Genomic DNA, 6,281 nt, shown 5'->3' with positions numbered 1-6,281 from the left:
CCGGCACAGCCCCGAGCCCTCCCGGTGCCCCCCGGTGCCCCCCGGTGCCCCCCGGTGCCCCCCGGCATCCCGGGTGTCGCTCCCGGAGCGCCCCCGCTCTCCCCCCGGAGCCCAGGGAGGGTGGTAGGGGAAGGGTGACAGCTTCCAGCGTGGGCAGCGTAAACAGGAGGCTGCAATTCAGAGCTGCGGAAAGACGTTTCCTCTGTTTGGGTTCTTCGCGGTGGTTTTTGTTGGGTTTTTTTCCCTCCTCGTTTTGGCATTTGTCAGAGCTCGTGTTGCGAGTTTCCTGTGCAAGCGCCTGCCCCCAGCACCGGCAGGGCACAGCTCCCCTTGGTTCGGGTTTTCTCCCCCTCCCGGTCTGAATCAGCGTGTTAGAAATGTGATTACAGCATCCATCACGTTTAAGCACATAAATCTCATTAAGCGCTGGAGTGACCATACTCATGCAAGTCTCCTGAATCATGCAGCTCAAATTTCCAGAACAATTGAGGATATTAAATCATACCTCAGTAGCAGAGCAAACTTATATCCTGCTGAAGTCTCTCAGATGTCATACTATGCTAAAGGGCTCTTACAGATAAAACGGTGCCCCTGGCTCAAAGCAGGGCACGCCAAAAGGAGTAAAGGTTTTGGTAAGTGGCAGTAACGAAGCCCTGCAGCTGCTCCGTGTCAAGGGTGCACGGTGCCTGCTGAACGTCACTCTGTAAGGGCAAGGCTTTAAATTTCAGCTCACTTGGTGTAATTTTACGTCTTTACTTTGCAACTGATGCTTCCCTGAGAGCGGTCAGAAGACGGCGTATTGGTGTGAGAAACAAGAGGGGAAGGAACGCCGTTCTAAGAAGTAACAACGTTGCCAAGACAGTTTTAGACCTGTTAAGTGTATTCTCCTATCGTTTTACCAATGAGCTCCGAAGTAAAATATCTACAGAGCAAGCACAAAGTCTCCTGGTGGAACCTGATTGACAAGGGCCCTTTGGTGTCGCTTCCAGCCCAGGAATGTGACTGTTCTACACGGATCTCACACCTGGGTCTGAGCTGCAGCCACAGGATGAGCTCCCAGCCCTGCCAGAGCTGTCTGGCCCGTGTGCCATGACCTGATGTCCCCGGCTGCAGTCCCTGGAGCATCCCCAGGGGTGTATTTGGGTAGCAGCAGCACAAAGCTGCACTTTCTCAGAAGTGCAGTAACACTGTGGATAGGTCCCGGCTTTGACGTAAGGGAGCAGTGGCTGGACCTTGATTGCAAACAGAGCTGCAGTGACCCTATGGATAGGACAGCTCAGCTGCTCCTTGCAGCCTGGCAAGTGCCTGTTGGCACAAAACTGAGCCACCTCATGCTGAAATGTTTTATCATCTCCCCCCTGAGTTGCAATTCACATGTGCTGCTTTCCTCTGCTCTCACAGAGGTGCAGGCAGCACCAGCAGTCACAAGGGGAGGGCTCAATACACTCATTTCTGTTTCCCCCCACAGGGCTTTTGAAGACTGTTTCCTTCAGCAGGGAAAGAAAGAATAACATTAGTATTCCCTTTGTCACCACCACATTGCTTCACAACTGGACTTTCTCTCCAGCAATTATTCCCTCAGCCAAGAAGAGTGGAATTTTACAGCTTTCTTCAGTATTCTGTCTGAAGATGTGATTTCTTTATTTCCTTCCCAGTTTTCTCCTATAAAATGGCACTTCTTGGGTGACCAGGGACTACTGGAGACATTTCTCAAATATAAATCTCGATTTATTACCTCAGTTAGCCCTGGTCACAGACTTAGTTGGACTCCTGGGCCTTGCAAGCTCCCATGTCAGCAGTGGGGCTGTGTTGAGGCTGCTGGAGCCTGCTGCATGGCCCATCATGCTGCGTTCCCATCATGGGACATCCCTCTGGATACCCACCTGCAGCAGCTCAGGATGCATAAAGAAATTTGCATTCTCTAACCGTTCTTCTCTGTGAGACAGTGCTAGCTAGCATGGCTTAAAAGAATTATTTGGAGATATGTGCATAGACAGAAACAGGCAGTGCAAAACTGATACATCATCAATACTTTTTACATTATTAATCTGAGGGTTTAAAGGCAGAAAACAGCAGGAACTTGCTGGAGCTGGTAAAGGAGGAAAAGGAGAAGGAGACATCTCTTCTCTTTGGTTTTCCTTTATGTAATATTTGAAGGAAAGTGAGCTTTAATGTCTGCTGGGCCAGGCCAAATAAATTTTAGATAGTTGTGTTAATTTTGTTCTAATCTCCACCTCCTTCTCCTTCTGATACAAAGTTCTGGAAAGTCCAGATGTTTTGTGTGCACCAGTGTTACTAAGAAAAATTAAAAGTGCCATCTCCTACCTTCTTTTTCTCATTGCTTCCCCTTGTTGTAAGCACTCAGTTGCCTTTGCCATTGGGTGACTTGTTGAGCCAGGCTACATTAACAGACTTTCCCTCAGGTTTCCTGTATGGAAGCAACCCTGCAGAGAAGAGCACAAGCAGTGTGAAGACCTGGTGTTTGTAGTGCGACACCTCTGTGTTGAGTTGCAGCACAGCAGTCCTTTGTCAAACCATTCTTCCGAGGAATGAAACCAGCCTAAATCCCCTCGCTTCCCCAGCGTGATGAGAACCATCTGTGCAGGTTTTACCACCTACCTGGGTCCCAGGGGTGATATTCATGTCGCTTTCTATTGCTTGAGGCCTTTCCACTCTCCATCTGCCATTAGATGGCAGCAACTGAATGCGAATGCGGCTCTGCAAGTCCTGTTTATCCCGCGGCTTGTGCAGGGATTTCAAGCTTTTCACTTCTAGGTCAATGGTTCAAATCTGGCCCGGGTCAGGAGGGGCCAGAGATCTTTGTAATCCGGCAGCTGCTCAGCGTCCCCTGTGAGAGCAGTTTGTGCATTTCTGCCTCTGATCTCGTGGAGGAGTGCCCTTCTCATCACTGGCACCAACTGGCACCAGTGCTTGACACGCCAAAAAAGAGGTGGAAGATGCTCCAAAGAGATGAATTCTCCTCCCTGAGCTTTGGATGATTGGACAAAGGGGAGCACTCATCCCTGTGCTGCCCTCAGTAATGATGCCAGAAGAATGTGCTGGCCCCATTCCTCCTCTAAGATAACTGCCCAGAATTATCTCATTCCGGGCAGCAGGGTGACAGTTGGGGTCTTTCAGCAGATAAAATTAATTTGTTATTAATTTGAGATATGATATTCGGATGGAGTAGTGATGGCGCAATGAAACCCTGTCAGGCATGTTGTAATACCTCTGTTATTTACAGCCTCCATAACTGCCGGGACAAACTCCATCCAGAACTGCCTCACAAGGTGACCTAATTTGGAAAACAAAACAGATACAAAATTTTCTCACATTAAAGGACACCTCACTGTGACTTCTTCCCTTACAATTTTAAAGCCCTGTGAAGGACTGGAGCAACTGATACTCTCCAGAGAAACCCATGAGATAAGAACTGAGCCTAGCAAGCATGTGATTGTGATACAGTTCAAGCCCGTGTGTGTATCACTCAGCTTGTTCTATGAAGATTTGAGAAGCATGTCACTACTTAAATCCCTCTGGGCAGCTGGGCTCCCCTCCAGCACACAGATTTCCCCTGCTGCTAATGAATCAGCCTCTTTTGCTCACTTACCTCCAAAGCTCGTTTACTTGGAAACCGAGGGAGCTTAGGGAACAGGGCTCTCTCCATGCATAACAATGACCTATTTGAGATACTCCTCCTCACGAGGTAACGGAGAAGGGGCAGCAAAAGAGTGCCTCTATCCAAAAGGCATTTGCTGGAATCAGTCCTAAACAATGCCAGCCATTTCCATTTTGAGAGCTGACATTTCATGGTGCCAGTGCCATCACACAACAGAAAATGCCAGGGTGAGCCAGGGATGGGATCCAGCTGTTTTATTTTAAGGATACACAGCCAGGCCCGCTGCACACGTGGGTATTATTTGTCCAAACAGCCCCCTTCCCACAGAAACTGGTAACCCAGAATGGAAATGCTCCACAGCACTCCCAGAGCAGCATGGCAGGGAGGCCAAGGGCATGTTTCACACATCTGGGTGTGTTTACATCGCTGGGCTCTCTCAAGTATCATGAGTAAAAACACAGAAATGCATTAGGGAGTCTGTCCTTCCTCACCCAGCTCCATGCTGAATTAGCAGCACAGCTCACAGGACTGCAGGAAAGAGGCACCTGGTGGCCCCACAGGAAATGCTTGGGAAGAGGAAATGAATGTTTCATGTGCCATCTTGCCTCTGAGATGTGGGCTACTGCCCAAGCTTGGGAAGAATTAAAGCACTCTGTGATTTTCCCACAGTTAGTGCCCCTGAAGCAAAATGGGAGGAAACAGATTATAATGTATTCATTTTGTATTATGTTTAACTCAAACCTCACCAATCTGATTAAAAGGCTCAGATTCCAGACTGGAGCTCTGTGGTTTCAGCACATCCATGGTTGATACCCTGAAAGGCAAGAAAGGACCCTTGCCCTGAGTGTGACGTGACACAACACATCTTCAGATTAGCTCCTGGTTGAAGTGCAGCTTTTCTGTTAGAAATTCTGTTAGAATGTTCTGTTAGAATGTCTGAATGTCTGAATGTTAGAATATTCTGTTTAGCCTTTATGAGGCTAAATTTGACCCATTTCATTTCAGCCCCTGAAAGTAGTTACATCTTTATGACGATATAAGTTCATTTCCAAGCTGCCCTTTCCCTTCTTGTCATTCTCCTTGAGTCCCTCACATTAGGAAAATCAGATTATCTTCCACTCCTTTATGTGGGTCTCCCCAACACTTCCCACTTAACCAATTTTCCAAATAGTGTGCAAAACCACAGAGCTCAGTATTGGCCAGCAGTGCTGAATCCAGAAAGAACCAAACTCTCTGACCTATGGCATCACACTTTTTTTTGTCAAACCAGTGACTATTTAGCCCTGCTAGACCTTTAAAGACAGGCACACTGGCCCATGGATTTTCATGCCTGAAGTGCTGTTTGTTTGCCTGTGCAGCAGGAGGCTGTCAGTGTGTAACAGTGTCACTTCAGCCCATCAGCAATAGATCTCTGCCTGTAACCTGTCAGCCTAACTGGATTAATTTGAAGGGACCCGTTTTTTCCCAAATAAATGTTCTCTGGTGTTAATTACCCAGTTATTTTCATTCATGAGTCACCTCTGAGCTCTTCCATTATTTTGACTAATAACACTGTCACAAGCAGTGACACACAGCACAGCCTTTTTCCATTCTCCTGGAACATACCTGTGCCTTGCTGCCTCTGCAGGGTACATTTCTCACCACCACCAACAGCTCAGGCTACTGAGTAAGAGGGAGAGAAAAAAAAAATAAAATCAGTGTTTTCACAGAATCACAGTTGGAAGGAATTATTAAGATCATCTATTTCCAGCACCCTTGCCATGGGCAGAGTTTTTCTCTGGTTACCAACAGGCAGTTACTCAGTCTGCTTCATCTCCCAAGTTTACTCATGACTACATCAAATATGCTCTGTTCAGCTAATGCTGTTTTTAGTATTAAAAAGGGAGTCATCTTCCTGACCCATGAAAATTCTGTAAGATATCATGATGAATAATTATTCTTAGTCATCTCAGCATGTTTAATTTAGCATAACTGCACCTTTGCTAAGAAACAAGATGGCTGGATTTATGCTAAGACCTACAATTAGTTCCCTGTATGAGGTGAAAGCTGTACTCAGTATTTCTCAGTTTCCCAGTTTGCACTGATCACTTCAAGATACCTTTCAGAACCATTCAAAAATACTTACACATGCACAGCCCTGGTATAGGACACAGCCTCTAATAGGTTTTTTAAGGTGCCTGAGCATGATGGAGGTGGCAGTAGGAAATCTTTCTGCTGTGATGCAGCAGCTCTAAAAGTAGGTAACAAGAGCATAATTTCTTCCATTCAGTTCTGCCTGGAACTGATACTCAAAGTAAGCCAGTGATCCTTCTACTCATTTTTTTTTATAGCCCTTAAAATAAACCATCTTTCAAAACCACTCAGATTTGCAGAAACTTGGATACTATTGAATGTTTTTGGAGCTGTGTCACTGCCCCCAAGGAAGATGAACAAAGCAACCTTTCCCTACAGACAAATGCGTCTTGCTTAAGAGGAATTAAATATAGACACTTATTCCTTAGGGCAAAGCTGTACTGAAATGAATATTATTAAGTGACTTAAAAAATATAATTTTGAATGTTCTGGTTTGTCAGGATATTTCCTCAGGAAACAGTTTCATTCTTACCTCTTGCTGATCTGTGTTATGAATTGTAGCCTTTGATTTCTTAGCTGTTTGCTGCTG

The sequence above is a fragment of the Ammospiza nelsoni genome, chromosome 11, assembly GCF_027579445.1.
Source record: "Ammospiza nelsoni isolate bAmmNel1 chromosome 11, bAmmNel1.pri, whole genome shotgun sequence".
Lineage (NCBI taxonomy): Eukaryota > Metazoa > Chordata > Aves > Passeriformes > Passerellidae > Ammospiza > Ammospiza nelsoni.
Note: the sequence above shows the minus strand (reverse complement) of the source record.